The 19854-nt window shown below is 46.4% G+C and overlaps 1 protein-coding gene across 6 annotated transcripts in view; it reads left to right on the plus strand.

The window, feature by feature from the left end:
• Positions 1–19854, plus strand: part of ACACA (acetyl-CoA carboxylase alpha) — a 1199721-nt gene that overhangs the window by 1163304 nt on the left and 16563 nt on the right. The window lies entirely within an intron of this gene.

A 19854-nucleotide genomic window follows, 5' to 3' on the forward strand; every position in this document is an offset into this window, starting at 1 on the left:
TGAGTCTTCTTGCTCTGAGGTGGAAGTACGTGGAGAGACCATCTGCATTACCATGGTCAGTTCCTGGGCGGTGCTCCACTGTAAAGTCCATCCCCTGTAGGGAAATGGACCACCTAAGAAGTTTGGGGTTTTCACCCTTCATTTGATTTAGCCATAAGAGGGGCTTATGGTCGGTCTGAACTTTGAAGTGAGTACCAAACAAGTATGGCCTCAACTTCTTCAGGGCCCAAACCACAGCAAAGGCCTCCCTTTCAATAGCTGACCAACGTTTCTCTCTAGGGGTCAGCCTTCTACTTATAAAAGCAATGGGCTGGTCATGACCATCAATATTCAGCTGAGATAGAACAGCTCCCACACCCAATTCAGAAGCATCTGTTTGGACAATGAAAGGTTTGGAGTAGTCTGGGCTCTTGAGAATAGGTGCAGTGCACATGGCCTGCTTTAGATCATCGAATGCCTTCTGACAGCTAACTGTCCACTGAACTTTCTTTGGCATTTTCTTACTTGTCAGGTCATTAAGTGGAGTCACAATGGTCCCATAATTTCTGACAAATTTCCTATAATACCCAGACAGGCCCAAGAAAGCTCTGACCTGTGTCTGGGTGGTTGGAGGAGCCCAGTCCCTTATGGCCTGTATCTTGCTCTCCAGAGGTTGAACTTGGCCTCCACCTACAAGGTGGCCCAAGTACACAACTTGACTCTGCCCTATCTGGCACTTAGTAGCCTTGATAGTGAGGCCTGCCTTTTGCAGGGCCTCTAAAACTTTCATCAGGTGGATCAGGTGATCCTCCCAGGTGGAGCTAAATACAGCAATATCATCTAGATATGCTGCACAAAAGTCATCCAACCCAGTGAGAACTTGGTTCACCAACCTTTGAAAAGTGGCAGGGGCATTTTTCAAACCAAAGGGCATCACCACAAATTGGTAATGACCTCCTGGGGTAGAAAATGCTGTCTTGGCCTTGGCATTCTCAGCTAACCTGATTTGCCAATAACCAGCTGTCAGGTCAAATGTACTCAAGAACTTGGCAGAAGCCAATCTGTCAATGAGTTCATCTGCTCTTGGTATTGGATGGGCATCTGTCTTAGTGACAGCATTGAGACCCCTGTAGTCTACGCAAAACCTAATCTCTCTCTTATCATCCTGGGTGTGAGGTTTAGGCACTAGAACTACAGGACTAGCCCAAGGGCTCTCTGAGGGTTCAATGACTCCCAATTCCAACATCTTTTGTACTTCAGTTTTTATGCAGTCCCTGACGTGGTCAGGTTGCCTGTAGATTTTACTCTTTATAGGCAGACTGTCTCCAGTGTCCACCTCATGTGTGCACCAGTTTGTCTGACTGGGGGTCAGATAAACATTTGTCTGAAGGATTGAAGGACTTGCCTACAATCCTGTTGCTGATGCTCAGAGAGGCTGTCAGAAAAGACTACACCATCCACTGACCCATCATCAGGGCTCTGAGTGAGCAGGTCTGGGAGAGGGTCACTCTCTTCCTCCTGTCCCTCATCTGTGGCCATGAGCAAGCCCATGTCCTCCCTGTCAACAAATGCTTTGAGCCTATTCACATGAAGTACTCTGTGAGGGCTCCTGGGAGTTCCCATGTCCACCAAATAGGTGACTTCTCCCTTTTGTTCAATGATGATGTGGGGTCCAGACCATTTGTCTTGGAGAGCTGCTGGGGCCACTGGCTCCAGCACCCACACCATCTGTCCTGCATGGTAAACAGTTAGGACAGCCTTTTGGTCATGCCAAGCTTTATGAAGTTCTTGGCTGGCCTCCAGGTTTTTAGATGCCTTCTCCATGTACTCTGCCATCCTGGAGCGGAGACCAAGTACATAGCCCACTATGTCAAGTTTAGACTTTTTGAGAGGTAACTCCCATCCTTCCTTCACAAGACATAGGGGTCCTCTTACAGAATGTCCAAACAAAAGCTCAAAAGGGCTGTAACCAACCCCCTTCTGTGGGACCTCTCTGTAAGCAAACAGAAGGCAGGGTAAAAGGATGTCCCATCTTCGCCTAAGCTTTTCTGGTAACCCTTTTATCATCCCTTTGAGGGTCTTGTTGAATCTTTCAACAAGCCCATTGCATTGTGGGTGATAGGGTGTGGTGAATTTGTAATTGACACCACATTCCTTCCACATAGCAGTCAAGTATCCTGACATGAAGTTTGCACCTCTGTCAGAGATCACCTCCTTAGGGAACCCCACTCTGGAGAAAACTCCAACCAGGGCCCTTGCCACAACAGGAGCTGTAGTGGTCCTAAGGGGAATAGCTTCTGGATACCTGGTGGCATGATCCACTACCACCAGTATAAATCTGTGCCCAGATGCTGTTGGGGGGTCCATTGGTCCAACAATGTCAATCCCCACTCTCTCAAAGGGAACCCCCACCACAGGTAGTGGTATAAGGGGGGCCTTTGTTGTGCCACCTGATTTGCCACTGGCTTGGCAGGTGATACATGAACGACAAAAGTCCTTAGTGTCCTCAGACATGTGATGCCAGTGAAAGTGTGGGGCAAGCCTGTCCCAAGTCTTGTTCTGGCCTAAGTGACCTGCAAGGGGAATTTCATGGGCTAAGGTGAGAAGGAAGCCTCTCAGAGTCAAGGGGATGACCAGCCTCCTGGTAGCACCAGGCTTGGGGTCTCTTGTCTCAGAGTATAGGAGTCCATCATCCCAATATACCTTATGGGCACCTGTAGCATTCCCTGCAGTCTCAGCAGCAGCCTGCTGTCTGAGGGGTTCAAGAGAGGGGCAGTCTAACTGGGCCTGCCTCAAGTCTGCCCTGGAAGGGCCCCCTGTCCCAAGAAACTCAACCTGTTCAGGCTCAAGCTCTTCTAGGACAGTTCCTTCTGGGGTCTTGGGATCAGTCTCCTGAGAGAGCTGATCCTCCACCTGAGGCAGGGGGGAAGAGTCAACCTTACCCCTACTGCTCTTTCTCTTGGTTAGTGTCTGGTCCATTCTTCCAGGATCCAGCACTAGTTTAGCTGTGTATTTCTTGGCCTGTGACCTAGTCACAGCAAGGACATGTGCTGAGAAACCTTACATTTCCACATGAGTCCTATACTCCACATCTGACCATAAGGAGGATTCCAAAGCATTGCCCAAAAGACAGTCTACTGGGAGGTCTGAACTAACAACAACCCTTTTGAGGCCATTTACCCCTCCCCAGGAGAAATTAACAAGTGCCATACTATGGGAGGTAGTGGCATTGCTAGCATTGGTCACCAGGTAGTCTGAACCCAGTATTACCTGGTCAGGGTCCACAAAGTTTGGTGTCACCATAGTGACACTGGCACAAGTGTCCCTGTAGGCCTGAGCTATTTTTCCATTAATCAAAGGCGTTTGCCTGTACTTGCCCAGAGTACTGGGACTTATTGTAGGGGTCATATCCATGTCCCCAGTACAAACAAGAACAGCCTGAGTAGGTGTTCTGACTAAGTCAGAGCCCGCCTCAGTTCCCAGGGTTAACCCCACTATAGCCTTAGGAGGATTACTACCACTACTAACTGTACTAGGGGGTGCAGGTGCCTTAGGGGCAGTAGTGGTAGGAGTTGGGCCTTTCTTGGTGCACTCACTAAACCAGTGAGTATTACTTTTGCAGTACTGGCACCATGGTTTCTTCTGACCATTATTCTTCTTCTTTTGGGAATTCTGGGACCCACCCTCTTTAGGTTGTTGGGGCCCTGTTGAAGACTTCTGGTCATTTTGCTTATTCTCATTACCCTTGGGATCTGCTTTCTTCTGGCCACCACCCTGGTTCTGGTTCTGCTGCTTGACCCTTGTCCTGACCCATCTGTCTGCCTTCTTTCCCAATTCTTGGGGAGAGGTCAGATCTGAGTCAATAAGGTGCTGATGCAACAACTGATTTTGACAATTACTTAAGATTTGTTCTCTCATAATTAGGTTATACAATCCTGTGTAATCAGTAACTTTACTTCCCAGTAACCAGCCTTCAAAAGCCTGTGGTAAATAAATAAATAATACCTCTATTTTTTGGATGAATAAATGAATAACAGATAGCTCAATAAATAAGAGTCAAGATTCGAGGTAGTAGGAGTTTTTCAGGTTTAATACAGCATAAGGACAGGAACAGGACAACCTGCATAGGAATAGGATGGCAGGGCCCAGCAGCTGCTGGGGCTGGATCTGGGATGAGCGCGCTAACATTTAATAACAATACACGATCATATATACTAAAACAGTTGCATTACAATACATACGATAGGCGGAGCAGTGGGTGTGGTCAATAGCAGTCGCGAAAGATAAGGGTGAAAAGAGGTGTAACAGGGCGTATACATAGACATGTGATGCAAACGTAACAGAATATGTCATGAATGGGGCGGAAACCATGGAGGGGGCTACCTGAGGAGCCGGGACCTCTAACCTGATGGTGCGCGCAAACTGGCAATGACGTATTACTAGGAGAAGCTGGGGGCTTCGAACTCTGTGCTAGGAGCAGAGACTGAAGTCTGGAGAGTCAGGGCGACATGTACCTAAGCAGTATCTAGTATCTGATGTTTAGAGAACATGTTGATATGAACTAAGAGTCAGGAGGGGAGAGGCTAACGGACTCTAAGACTGGAGCATGCATTATTCTACATGTAGTGCGTGATGAAGAATATTAAATGACCATTAAAATGCAGTATTTCTCTAACGTGGAGACGTAAAGGCTAGACAATGACGGAAACTATTGATGCGATTCAGTAGCTTAGGAATGCAGAGAAGGAGTACTGAACTGATAACTGGAATCATAACATACTCTTGGCAGACTCAGAGGCAGAGCCAGGCTGAACCGGGCACTGCGAGGCAGGAAGTAAGTGAAGGGTCGAGGATACAGGTGGGGGCTGTATCGCTCCTCAGCGAGGCTTCAGGAGACAGGAGACAGGAGCTGAATCTGGTGTCCAGGCCCTTCTGAGGCCTAGAAACGGGGACTTTACAATGGAATAACGTGCACACTGAGAAACGTGGCAACGTAACTTTACATAGGCCTGATATTCGTAGTATTCACGAGAACTGGAAACTGACATACTAGAGATGGACACAACTGTAATTGCGTCTTTAATCGAACATAGGGAATACATATGCATATTAATCATGCACAAATAACATATGATGGATGACGCATAGGGACACAGAACATGGCAAAATTTACTTTTCCACATTCCCTCCTTGTCACTACGTTTCCATCAGGAAACATCAATATTCATGATACCATCTATCATTTCATACAGTATCATTTGCTCGTCTCGAATTTTCTGGGAACGGGTTTTAGAACGGGGCTTGGGACTAGGAATACAAGAGGTAGCACAAATGCCGCAAATCGCAGGGCCACATTGTATACAGAGGCAGCAGCTGAATATGATCGCTACTGCAATACCTAGAAATGACAATACTTTCCATCCCCAGGCGGAAACTATGTTCCAGAACCAACCGGACCACGTCCAGGTGCCTGGATCTTGGTGTAACAGATGGGCAATTTTATGGAGTCTGGTTATAGCTGAATAAACAGACGGCGCGTTATTTGGAATGAAAATGCAGCAACTAGATCCGATGACTCTACAGGCCCCGCCCCTATCGGCCAATATGACGTCAAGGACGAGACGATTCTGTAAAACGACAAATCTCATAGCAGATTGCTCTTCAGTTAAGTTACCTAGAGCAGAGGCAGTCTCATTTGACTACTACTTCAAGGGTTCTGGTTAACCTACGGATTAGCTTACTATTCTGGATAGGTCCTATAAAGAAGAAGAAACCTCTATTGAAATCTGTATACTGTTCTAGAGCAGTTTCAGTATAATCGACAATGGGGGACTCCCTTCTATGTCTAATGTGTACTAGATGTGTGTTTCTATGATAATCAGGTGGGGCTAGGAAAACAGGTGGCAGTAGGAAGGCAATGTAACAGGTTCCCTCCCAATCGAGGGGCAGACGAACATATGCGGTCTGACCACAAATAAAATAAGAATGACGTGAAGCTTTGAAAATAGATTTCCCACTGTCACTATATTTGACAATAGTAGTACAATCACTATGTCCTACGTGTGTAGAACCATTATTCCTAACACATAATTCGCCTTTGACTGGTAGTACTGAAATAGCAGGTAAGTCTGGAGTAGTATCAGACTGAACATTCAGGACCATGAAATTCGAAGAATAATTACCTAAATTATACACTTCATTTTCTAGGTCTAACCCGGTTCTGTGGGGGAGACCTTGCTTGTCTGGAAAACATGTACTGTTAAGAAAAGACATATCTGTTGAGGATGACGTTAACGTGGACCATGCTCCACACGAACCAATATGCGAAAATGGATAAGGAAAGAGTGGCAGAACTCCCTTCGGTAGCTGGAAAGGGGGGAGTCGGCCACACACCCAACAATTAGTGGCATTGCTGGTCTGGTGTGAATAATGTAACATGCGGATGAAAGAGTTATTACGCATAGCGAGGCGGTAAGAGAGTTCATGAGGAGGCAGATCACTAAACGTGTGTTCTACTGTAGCATTAGCAGACTTATTTACATGAGAAACTGGAAAATACAGATAAAATGCATAACTGGTGCAGGAAATCATAATGCTGAGAAATAATATGAAACTTAGAAAAACGATACATCGGATTGAGTTTTGACTAACTCTCTCACTATGGGGGTCTATTTTATACATGTCAGAAACAGTCTAACCGTTTCACCTAGGGGAGGACTTAGACAATCAAACTGGCTGACTTATTTTACTAGACCGGAGTTTCAACTTATACTCCTGCTGTGGAGTTTTCTCTAACAGGGAGGGTGCAGTATCATTGTTCTTTGCGGGACAGTCCTTGAGAATAGTACTTTGGTAATCCTTCAAATCCTGGGAAATGTTCTTTGAGACCGGTTTCAGTCCATAAAATTTCTTTACGTGCGAAAGGTGCACCCAGCCTTTGCGTCCCTCCAACTTCACGGCTGTACGGGTGGCGAGGAGGACCTGTCGGGGCTCCTTCCAGCGTGGCTCCAGCGGACTTGAGCGGTCAAAATTGCGAACCAAGACCATGGATCCGGGAACGATTTCATGCGGTGCCACCTCGGTATTGTCTGGAAATGCGGCGGCAACCTGTGAACGACAAGAGTTGAGGGCAGACATCAAGGAAGCTAGGTAATCTGTCAGCATATTACTTGAAACATCGGTAATACTTCGGGGTCTGGGTGTACCCCACATGTTAGGGGGGCGGCCGAAAACGACCTCATACGGGGACAGACCTGATCTAGAATGTGCGACCATGCGCATATAGAACAAAGCAACTGGCAGAGCTACTAGCCAGTCTACACCTTTCTCTTGACAAACTTTTGCTATACGGATTTTCAAAGTCTGGTTATGTCTCTCTACGAGACCGGCTGCTTCAGGATGGCGTACACAATGGAACTTCCACTGGTACCCTAACAAAAGGGAAACATGTTTCATTAACTCTGAGGAGAATGGCTGGCCGTTATCAGAATATACGACCCTAGGGAGTCCATAACGGGGGAAGAACTCACGAACCAACTGCTTGGCAGTGGTCGCGGCTGTGTAATCTGGGACTGGATATGCTTCTGTCCACCTGGACAAAGCGCATACAACTACAAGGACATACTTGAAACCTCGACATCGCTCCATCTGAATATAATCCATCTGGAGGACTTCAAAAGGGTGGTCAGGAGGTTGGAATCCACCTTGTTCCACCGGGACACTTTACCTGGATTAAACTGACAACATATCATACAGGTACGGACTTTCTGCTTGGCTGCAGCTCGTAAATGCTTGTTGAACCAAATGTTCTGGATACTGTCTAACATAGCTTTTTCTCCTAAATGTGCTGGACTATGTGCGGTATTGATAATGACTTGAACCATAGAGTCGGGGAGAAACCAAGTGGCTTTTCCTTTCGTTACCCATCCCTGATCTGTCTGTACCCCTCCTTGTTCAGACCATTTCTTGATTTCATCGGGAGTAGCATGTAACTGGATATCTATGACATCTTGAGTAGGGTCCTTAACTGTCATACATGTAGTCGGATCTAGGGTGTGTGTCATGTTAACTGGAATGTCTGGGGTCTGAGCTGTAAGCTTGGCTGTGCGATCTGCTAGATCATTACCTTGGGAAATAGTGTCAGTAACCTTCGTATGTGCTTTGCATTTCATGATAGCAATGGATGTCGGTAAATGTATTGCATCTAACAGAGCTTGAATAAGGAGACCATGCCGAATCTTGGTTCCATGAGAAGTAATGAAACCTCTCTCCTGCCAGAGCACTCCAAAGTCGTGTACGACTCCAAATGCGTAGCGTGAATCTGTGTAAACATTTACTTTCCGGTTCTTAGCGTGTATGCAGGCTTGTGTCAGAGCAACTAGCTCTGCTGCTTGAGCGGACAGGGTGTCAATACGGTGTGTCTTAATAACTTCAGTGTCAGTAGTCACTGCATACGCGGCTACTAGTTCTCCTGTACTAGTTCTCATGCATGAACCATCCACATAAAGTGTCAGGTCGGGATCTGGTAGTGGAATATCTGTCAGATCTTGTCTTGGCTTGGTCATAATGTTAACTACTTCCACACAGTCGTGTGTGGCAGAATTCGAAGTAATTGATGGTAACAATGTAGCAGGATTTAAAACGTTGCAGCGTCTGATTTCTATGTGTGGCTGGAACAGTGTCAATTCATAACCTGTTAAACGTGCAATTGTCAAGTGCTGAGTTTGTGTTCGGTTTAAAAGAACTTCCACGGAGTGTGGAACCTGTACTGTCAGGGAGTGTCCTAATACTATGGAATCACTTTGTCTGATAGCTAGTGCTGTGGCTGCAACTGACTTGAGGCACGCAGGCAGAGCCTGGGCTACAGGATCTAATGTGCTCGAAAAATAAGCACAGGGCTTGTATTGTCCTGCTTGATCTTGTGTGAGAACAGATAATGCTGTACCTTCGCGTTCTGTGACGAAAAGTGTAAAAGGCTTACTGTAGTTTGGTGTAGCTAGAACTGGAGCTTGACATAGGGCTTTCTTTAACTCATTGAAACTGAGTGTATGTTCAGATGTCCAAGGGAGGACAGTCGATACGGCTGCCTCCTGTGTCGTTAACTGTATCAGTGGCTTGGCTAGAAATGCATACTGAGGAATCCATTGTCTGCAATAAGAAGTAAGGCCAATAAAAGCACGTACCTCCTTCTGGGTCTTGGGCTGAGGAAGACTCGCTATTAACTGGATACGGTCAGGTGTCAACTGCCTACCCCTCTTGGACAGTAAGTGTCCTAAGTATACCACTTGCTGGACACAGAATTGAAGCTTTGAAGGGGACACCTTGTGCCCCATCTCGGCTAGGAAATACAGAACCGTCAGTGACGCTCGCTCGCAGTCACGTTCAGAACGGGCTGTGATCAGTAGATCATCGACATACTGGAGCAGGGCAGTGTCAGTTGGCATGTGAATGTTGTCTAGTTCAGCAAATCAAAAGGGAGAGAGAGGACTAGGTAAGCCAGTCCGGGTCCCCTGGTTATATGTAGAGATATCAATATAGGACTAGCTATGTTGTGTTAGAGGAAACTCAGAAGGTATATCTGTAGGCAAACCCTTAGGTTTGGTCATGAAGCCCTCACACACCAACCTAGTTGGTGTCATGCTTCATCATCGGGCCCACCACAGTGACACCGAATGTGTCCCGGGTGTGCTGCGACTCCAGATTACTGAGGAGCTGGTATTCTTACTGAGTGTGCAGTGTTGGTGAGAATGAAGATGAAAGGTTTTAAAAGCTATACAGGTGGTCCCAGTTCCCGAGGGTAAGAGGTAAATTTAATACCTGGGCCCCTGTTAGCAAGATAAAAAGGCTGTGGACGATGTGGAGTATATTAGGGGCTCCTACGTCCTTGTGGTCTACATGTTTCAGCCAGGCCTTTTGATTAAAACTGGCTTTCCTCAGGACCAAATGAGTATGTGTGGGTGAAAATAAACTATATTAAGTGAAAGTGTGTGGTAAAAAAGTGTTGCACTCGCTAAGGTGCCGTACGTGTAAGAGGGGGATTCCCTCTGCTTTACTGTACATAAAACACAAAGACAGTACAGACATACAAAAAGAGTCATTGAGAATGGTATTAACCAAAACACAACAAATAGCCGGCTTCTGGTGTGCGTGAGCGACCTAGAGCGGCAAGTAACAATGCCATGAGTGTGCCATGGCTAAGGTGAACTATGGCGGTTAAATATTAAACGCAGTGGCAGTGGTGGGCTACACAGCGAAACAGGCATAGCGTGAGGTACAGGTAAGTATGGTACATAATTCCTCACACTTGCTACTTGCTGTTAAAGCCTCATGGGTCACTTGGCAGGGAGGGAAAGAAGATCCTAAATGTTTGTAGAGGATTACAGTTAGGATAGTACCTGTGGAGAGAAATTGTTGCGACACGTATACTGCACCCACAAGAGGCCAGAACACGGACAGCTCAGGAGATACTAGTTCCATTTCCAGTGGCTCCAGTAATGGATCCCACAAAGCCAGAGGGAGAGGCCGTGGAGGGAAACAACAAGCACAACCTTGGCAAGGCCCCCCGCAATTCCAGAACTTCGGCCCTCCTCCATTTGGCCCAATGCCTCCTTATTATGGATATCCACCTTTATATCCGCCTGGCCAGGTACCATACTACCAGAACAACCCAAATCAACGATATCCTTTTTTAGGCCAAGGCCGCAGACCCCGTGGCAAGAGAAGGAATCCACCACAGCAAGTGCAGTGGGCGCCTCAACCAGCACAGTGGTCCACAGAAGAGGATCCGGTCAGTGCCAACACGAGGAACAAAGCCAAAGAGCAAGCGGGCCCCAGCAAATAGCTGAACCAACCAATACCGGCACCCTGGTATTCAACCTCTCCGACGTACCCCTCACCAATGAAGAAACCAATGTCCTGAACAAAGGACTGTCATTTGTCCCGACCATCAGACTAGATACTTTCAAACTCCATGTCGAACTGGCCGAGTTTTTTAGAAAACTCAAGCTAAAAGCGTTTTTCGAAAACAAGGAGAAACCTCTTGACTCAGAAACCACTAATGAGACTGGGTTGAAACTCAAATCCAACTTCACTCCACCACCTGCCACCGTGCCAGTGGAGATCAGTACCTTCGAGTTGGCAGTATACTCAGAAGTCGAGAAATTGCAACCCCAAAACCATTTCAACAATCTGTCTTTTCAAGATAGGGAGATCATCAAAAAACTCCAAAATGACCCTACCCGCATCATCAAACCAGCAGATAAAGGTGGAGGGATAGTCATCATGAACAAAATCGACTACGACACCGAATGCCGCAGACTATTAAGCGACACTCGTAACTATAGAAAATTACTGAGAGACCCATCCAAAGATCTACAAAAAAAGATCACAGAACTAGTACAGGAGGCTTCTGACGCAGAATACATCTCAAAGCAAGAAGCTGAGTATCTCAACACACGTGATGCAAAAGTACCCTACTTTTACATCATGCCCAAGGTGCATAAAGGGGTCACCCCACCACCGGGCAGACCCATAGTGTCAGGGATAAAGTCCCTCCTAGAACCGTTATCACGGTTCTGCGATCACTACCTCAACCCATTGGTTCAGAAAACTCCATCCTACGTCAAAGACACGAAGCACCTCCTTAACATCATCAAGGATGTCAGTTTCGATAGAGACAAACACCTCCTGGTGGGATTGGACGTGGAGAGCCTATATACGAGCCTCCCTCAGGATGCCACACTGAAGGTACTCCATGATGTCTTGATGGAGATTGACTGGCAACATCGTACACCCCGTCACTTCATCTTGGATTGCGCCACGCTGGCATTAAAAGAGAACTATTTCCAATACGAAGATACATTCTTCTTACAAACGAATGGTACCTCGATGGGCAGTGTCTTTGCGCCGAGCGTGGCGGGGCTATATGTCCACCACTTTGAGCAGACAAATATCGAAGCCCCCACGAACCCCTACTCAGCAAATATAACAATTTGGCGTCGATATATTGACGATATCCTCATTGTCTGGGAAGGCAATGAGGAGACATTGAAAGATTTTCTCACCTGGATCAATAGCCTTGATCCCTTTCTAAAGTTCACCTGCACTAGCAGTTCTACTGAACTGGCGTTTCTGGACCTCAACATAAAAGCTGATCAGGGGGGTCTGACCACAACGACTCATTACAAACCGACTTCCAGGAACTCGTTGTTGCGCTTTGATAGTTTCCACCCCAGACCTTTGAGAGAGAACCTGCCATTTGGACAGTTCCTGCGCATTCGCCGGAACTGCAGCAACCTCCATGACTTCAAACACCAGTCCAAAGCCTTGGTCCACAAGTTGGGAGACCGTGGCTACCCATCCAGAATCATCACAAAATCCTGTAAACGAGCACGCAACCAAAACAGGGAGGCCCTTCTTGAGACCGTGGTCAGACCACCAGAAACACCCATCATGACGTGTGTCACCACCTATAACACCGCCTCCAATCAGGTCTCCAGCATAATTCGCAAAAATTGGAAGATCATCAATTCAGGCGCGAGGAACTGGGACCTCCCCCGCTTTGCTTACAAAAGAGCACAAAATCTGAAGGATCAGCTGGTAACCACGAGACCCAGAAAAACACAGCAAACCGGCCATACAATTTTAAACACTTGGGGCCTACCAGAACTAACAGGCCACCAACCATGTTACAACTGTAGCGTCTGCCACCTGACTACCCCTTCCAAAACATTGTCGTTGGAAGATGGTAAAACCTGGACACAACGACAATTCACGAACTGTAATTCATCTAACCTAGTATACCTAATCACCTGTCGCTGTGGCTTGAGATACATAGGCATGACGACCAGGAAGGTTAGAACCAGGATGACTGAACACAGGAGCACCATGCGCTGTGGTAAAAACATCAGCAAACTGACCCAGCACTTCATCGTGCAAAATCACACCCCGAATGATTTCACCTGGACGGTCATCGAACAATTCGCACTTTCAGCTTGTGATGAGAAGACTCTGCTCACCAAAGAGCAACGCTGGATTTATCGCCTTTCTACCCATATAGAGGGGCTCAATGATTCCATCCCGTGGAATGCTCTGGCGAGATAAACACTCCTATGTAAAGTATTGGTCAGTATCCCTGTCTGCGCTCAGACTCGTGATCTGTCCCTACTCTGTAATTGCCTTCTTTGCCTATATACCTTGCAATCGCTGTTGTTGCTTTTTAAACCTTAAAAGACCCACACGGGCTTCTTTTCCTTTTTTTGCCCCAGTTGCGCACGCACTCGCGCGCACATGCCACTACCAATGCTAACCTAGTCCTGGTACCATGGCGCATGCGCGAATGGATAGCGCTCGCACACACCTCTACCACGCATGCGCTGGAAACCTCACATCGCGCATGCGCAACGCGCAGACCGCTAGCTCCCAGCGCCCGCGCTCTAAAAAGGAAACGCGACCGCGCCCTCTCCCCTCTCCAGGTGATAACAATCAAACCGGCTATTTAAGCCCATACCTGACTCTGGCAAAGCTCATTCGGGACACTGGAGCAGGACGATAGGTCGCAGGAACCGCTGATCGGAAATACCGTGAGTAAGCTTGATCTCTGCACAACGCTCTGGGTAAGCAACAATTTCTCTCCACAGGTACTATCCTAACTGTAATCCTCTACAAACATTTAGGATCTTCTTTCCCTCCCTGCCAAGTGACCCATGAGGCTTTAACAGCAAGTAGCAAGTGTGAGGAATTATGTACCATACTTACCTGTACCTCACGCTATGCCTGTTTCGCTGTGTAGCCCACCACTGCCACTGCGTTTAATATTTAACCGCCATAGTTCACCTTAGCCATGGCACACTCATGGCATTGTTACTTGCCGCTCTAGGTCGCTCACGCACACCAGAAGCCGGCTATTTGTTGTGTTTTGGTTAATACCATTCTCAATGACTCTTTTTGTATGTCTGTACTGTCTTTGTGTTATATGTACAGTAAAGCAGAGGGAATCCCCCTCTTACACGTACGGCACCTTAGCGAGTGCAACACTTTTTTACCACACACTTTCACTTAATATAGTTTATTTTCACCCACACATACTCATTTGGTCCTGAGGAAAGCCAGTTTTAATCAAAAGGCCTGGCTGAAACATGTAGACCACAAGGACGTAGGAGCCCCTAATATACTCCACATCGTCCACAGCCTTTTTATCTTGCTAACAGGGGCCCAGGTATTAAATTTACCTCTTACCCTCGGGAACTGGGACCACCTGTATAGCTTTTAAAACCTTTCATCTTCATTCTCACCAACACTGCACACTCAGTAAGAATACCAGCTCCTCAGTAATCTGGAGTCGCAGCACACCCGGGACACATTCGGTGTCACTGTGGTGGGCCCGATGATGAAGCATGACACCAACTAGGTTGGTGTGTGAGGGCTTCATGACCAAACCTAAGGGTTTGCCTACAGATATACCTTCTGAGTTTCCTCTAACACAACATAGCTAGTCCTATATTGATATCTCTACAATGTTGTCTAGTTGTCTCTTAAGTGCTTGACTGTAAATACTAGGACTTTCTGTGAAACCTTGAGGAGCTCGTGTGAACATATAGCTCCTTCCATTTAAACAAAATCCGAAAAGGAACTGGCTGTCTGGATGAATGGGGACACTAAAAAATGCATTCTTGAGGTCTATGACTGTAAAAAATGAGGCTTCTGAATCAATGGCTGTCAATAGGGAAGAGATGTCTGGGACAACTGGGTACTGGGGAATAATACATTTATTAAGCTCTCGTAAGTCAATCACTAATCGATATACTCGGGGTGCATTTGGATCAGTACGTTTCATGACTGGAATGATCGGAGAATTGCATACATTGGAGTCAGTTTCTACAACCACTCCTTGAGCGATGAGCTCGTCAATAATTTTGGATAAGGCTGCTACAGCCTCCGGTGGCAATCTATACTGTCTGATTCGTGGTAACACTACACCTGGCTTGAGAGTCACACGATGGGGTGTGATTTGCATATAACCAACATCAGTTGGACCTTGCGCCCATAGATGCTGCGGAACATTGGACAATCTGGGATCAAAATCTCGTAATACATAGTGACCCTTAAAGTCACGCAGGAACAATCGTATTCCCTCTGGGGAACAGCATATAACTGCACCTAATTCTTTCAGTGTTTTAATGCCTAATAGATTTTCTGGACATGACTTAGTAAGTAACAGATCAGTAGTGCGGGACAATGGACCTACTTCTAGAGTAACTGGCTTTGATATTTCATTTACAATGGGTTTTCCTGAAAATCCAAGGGAAACATTTCTTGAGCCTGAGAGCGGAGCCCCTGGAACTTCGGCGTGGCTAATTGTGGTCCTACTTGCCCCTGTATCAATCAAAAACTTTCTGTCTTTCCCTAATACTTGACTGTGAACATAGGGACCTTCTTGATCTACAGGTATCTCGATGAGAGGCAAGCCTACCTCCCTCTCTAGGCTGTTTCATGAATACTGCTGGTACTCTGGATACTCAGACTGTGCATACTGGTACATCTGCTGTGTAACATGCTGTGTTGCAGCGATGGGCTGCGGTGCTGTAACTGTCTGTGGTGCATTCTGTGGCTGAGGAATCTGTGAAACTTGTTCTTGTCTAGGCGGACGTGGTCTTTCTTTAGTCTTACCAGTGGCTATATTGTGTTTCAGAACTGCACACTCGTTTATAAAATGACCTGGCTGTTTACAATAATTGCAGTTCCCTTTAACGGGAGCTGCAGGATGACTGGCTTGATTCGGACCCTTCTTCTGACTGTCTTGAGGAACAGATTGTGCAACTAGTACTTTCATTTTCGTGTCTTTCATACGTTTTCTCTCGTGTTCTTGCTCTTCTCTGATTCTATTCTGGTGGTATTGGAGCATCTGTAACATCTGGGACGGGGTATTAGCTTGCCAGGTACTTTCGACTTTCAAAACTCGATTCTTAATTTGTGGACTTGAATTCTCGACTAATTTAGTAACAAAAAGATGAGGGTATGACTCGCTACTCGTCTTGAGGCCACTGTTGATGCTAAAACATTTCTCAAATCTAGAATAAAAATCACTAATGTCTTCGTCTTGTTTCTGTTTACAGGCTGAGATTGCATCCCAGTCTTCCTTTCTAGTTGTCAATAACCTGGGAAAAACTTGTATTAATAATTCTGGTAATTCTTTACATTTATCTCCAAGACCGGTACCTGGTACTCGTGCCTTGTCTTCAGCTTCTAGAACTGCCCAATCGATCTTTTTCTCTCCCACCTCCCATTCTTTTTCCTTGAGCTTTTCATACACCCCTGCGGGCAGCAGAACCTTTAACATTTTAATTATATCTGGATACGTGTATTCTCCCATACGGAGCATGTCTTTTAATTCTCGATGGAACCCTGCTGGATCTTTATCATGACAGGGGATTAATTTTTTCATTTCTAAGAGTTCCATCTTTGTGATCGGAGTGTAAACAAACACTCGTTCTAGTTCGCCACCCGTTCCTCTAACTGGGTGGACTTCTCGTAACGGATTCTGTCTCTCCATGTAAAATGGTTTACTTTCTGGGGGTGAGACATGAACAAAATGCGGGTTCAAAAACGTTCTATATTTGTGACGCTGTTCTAGAATGACACTGATTAAATCGGTACCTAAACCTTTCCATCTATACTGGAGTAACTCGTTCAGGATATCATGTAACGGGCCTGGATCAGAGTGCTGACCCTCATACAATGTAATGAGGTGCTGAATCATATACATACCCGCCAGTCGTTGCTCGGCTGGGGGCATTTTCAGAAACATTTGTGCCACTATTTCGTCTGGAAAAGTGGTAGAATCAGTAGTCCATCGGACTGCTGATCGGGCTAGTTCTTGTTCATGCATAGTACTTAACTCACTGTAACCGATTCGTGATTTCAGAATGTGATCGGTAGCTTGAAACACTTGTTCTAGAGAACCTTGTTCTGGTGCTGGATGATGGAAAGTTGACTTGTGTTCTAGGCGTAAATGGCGATCTGGAAATCTAGATTTTCCTACATACGCTATTCTGGCGGGATTCTCGTCGTCTACCTCTTCAGTATCAGAGTTACTTTCTTTCTCGCTTACTTGTGCTGCTTTACGCTGTTCGTGTATCCTTATTATTTCTTTACGGATTTTCTTGTACATACTTTCCATAGCACTGATGGTCCTGTGCTTACCCTCGGCTATATTATCACTCCACTTTGTCAGGGTTCTCATTTCGGCTTGATCTTTGGACGGGTAATCTTGTTCTCTTATTAAACAATTAATCAAAAACTTTAGTATCATGAGCTGGATCTCGGCTTTCCTTTGAGACATGACTTCGCCAATGCTTTCTGGATCATCCCCTGTACGGATGAAACGATATATTCTGTCTAGATCTTCTTTCATATTCGGTAGGGTGACTAGATACTCGGCCACCTTTCTTACACGTAATGAATATAAAACCATATTATCCTCGCCTGGGACTGGATCATAGCCGCATTCATTAAGGGCTTTTCTTATTTCTGCTACAGACTGATGTCTGGGCGTACGCTGTGACGCTTGTGCATGTAATTCGGCTGACGTTAAACGCTTGTGTGGCGGCGGGGTCTGAGGAGGACCTCCTCCTGCGGCCCCTAAACTAGAATCGTCGACTGATCCTCTCCGTACTAGTGTGGCAGGAAATTGAAATGCGGGCTGAACTGGTATGGCGGGCTGGACCGGGGGGACCGTAACAGGTACTGCAAGGGGTACCCCGGTGTCTGGAGAAACGGGGAGTGCCTGATTTACAGGGACTGGCGGAGCGCGAACAGGATTTGCATATTCTGGGACTGTGTCGTCCAAATAGGACGAAATGAAAATATCAGCTGCGGTCTGTTTGTGACGTAGCTTGGTCGGAACTAATGGTGGCGGAAAGTTACTGGATGCCTCCGGGGTCGCTTTTGGCAGGCCCTCGGCAAGGAGAGGATACATACCCTTAACAAGGGCATGCCTCTGTCTGTCTGACTGTTCGGTTTTAACTCGTTCACCAATCTCGATTAATTCCCTTTCTTGGGCTCGTTCCAAGTATTCTCTACTTAATTCGGACTTTCTGATTTCTTTTTCGGTTCTTTTATGAGCTTCTTTGCGCCATAACTCGATGGCATCTTTCTGTGACTGTCTGGCTTTCTTTTTCCATAATGCTTCTTCTACTCGCATGATGCACTCGGCATCCCATGTACCCGATACGGGCCATCTATACTTTTCTTCTAACTGTTTGGTATACTCTACCCATAAATCTAGATATAATATGGCACTTATGCCATGCTTCTGATACATAAAATGACCTGGACTGTCCCTAGGCGGAACTGGAACTGCTGCTTCCAGCAGACCCTTTCTAGTTTTTAACTGACGTAACTTAGAAAACAAGGGCATGACTGGACTGTAATCTAGACACAATACAATACACAATGAACACGATACTTATTCCCCATTCATACCACGACATTAAAATACATGAAGAACATTTAAAATAACAGTTCGAACAGAATACTACCTGGAATACGGAACACAGAATACATGAATTTTCTCGGGAACAGAACTGACTGGAACAGAAACTAGATGCACTGCTGAAACAGTACGAAACTTACCGGTCTCATACAGAGACACGTCAGGACCCGCATCCACCGAAGTGGACACTTCGTTTGTGGGACTGTGTACCACCAACCCACGGACCAGAGCCAATCAGATTGACCCTGTCTAGATACTACCCCAGCAACGGTACTCACCGGGCAGCAAGAACGAAAGGCCTCAGACTGGACGGGACTGCTTGGACGCCGGACGGACGAACTTCGGACTTCTGTTACGGGTGGGCCTCCGGATACCTCGGACCTTGGACTCTCGGCTTGGGCTCTGGTCGGGACTCGCCGCGTTCCTCCACCGTCTCGTCTGGATGCTGGACCGCCTCCTCCGTCTCCTCCGTGGGCCTGAGGGATACTTGAAGCAGAAATATCTGCCGGTGCGCAGAAGAGTTCCGTCACGACTGCAGAGGGTCAGGGGGTCGGTGTGGCTTCACCGACGCGTGGGGAAAGGGCAAGTCCCTGTTCGGGCGCCATTATGTGGTAAATAAATAAATAATACCTCTATTTTTTGGATGAATAAATGAATAACAGATAGCTCAATAAATAAGAGTCAAGATTCGAGGTAGTAGGAGTTTTTCAGGTTTAATACAGCATAAGGACAGGAACAGGACAACCTGCATAGGAATAGGATGGCAGGGCCCAGCAGCTGCTGGGGCTGGATCTGGGATGAGCGCGCTAACATTTAATAACAATACACGATCATATATACTAAAACAGTTGCATTACAATACATACGATAGGCGGAGCAGTGGGTGTGGTCAATAGCAGTCGCGAAAGATAAGGGTGAAAAGAGGTGTAACAGGGCGTATACATAGACATGTGATGCAAACGTAACAGAATATGTCATGAATGGGGCGGAAACCATGGAGGGGGCTACCTGAGGAGCCGGGACCTCTAACCTGATGGTGCGCGCAAACTGGCAATGACGTATTACTAGGAGAAGCTGGGGGCTTCGAACTCTGTGCTAGGAGCAGAGACTGAAGTCTGGAGAGTCAGGGCGACATGTACCTAAGCAGTATCTAGTATCTGATGTTTAGAGAACATGTTGATATGAACTAAGAGTCAGGAGGGGAGAGGCTAACGGACTCTAAGACTGGAGCATGCATTATTCTACATGTAGTGCGTGATGAAGAATATTAAATGACCATTAAAATGCAGTATTTCTCTAACGTGGAGACGTAAAGGCTAGACAATGACGGAAACTATTGATGCGATTCAGTAGCTTAGGAATGCAGAGAAGGAGTACTGAACTGA

This window comes from Lissotriton helveticus, chromosome 3_1 (genome assembly GCF_964261635.1).
Source record: "Lissotriton helveticus chromosome 3_1, aLisHel1.1, whole genome shotgun sequence".
Taxonomy (NCBI): domain Eukaryota; kingdom Metazoa; phylum Chordata; class Amphibia; order Caudata; family Salamandridae; genus Lissotriton; species Lissotriton helveticus.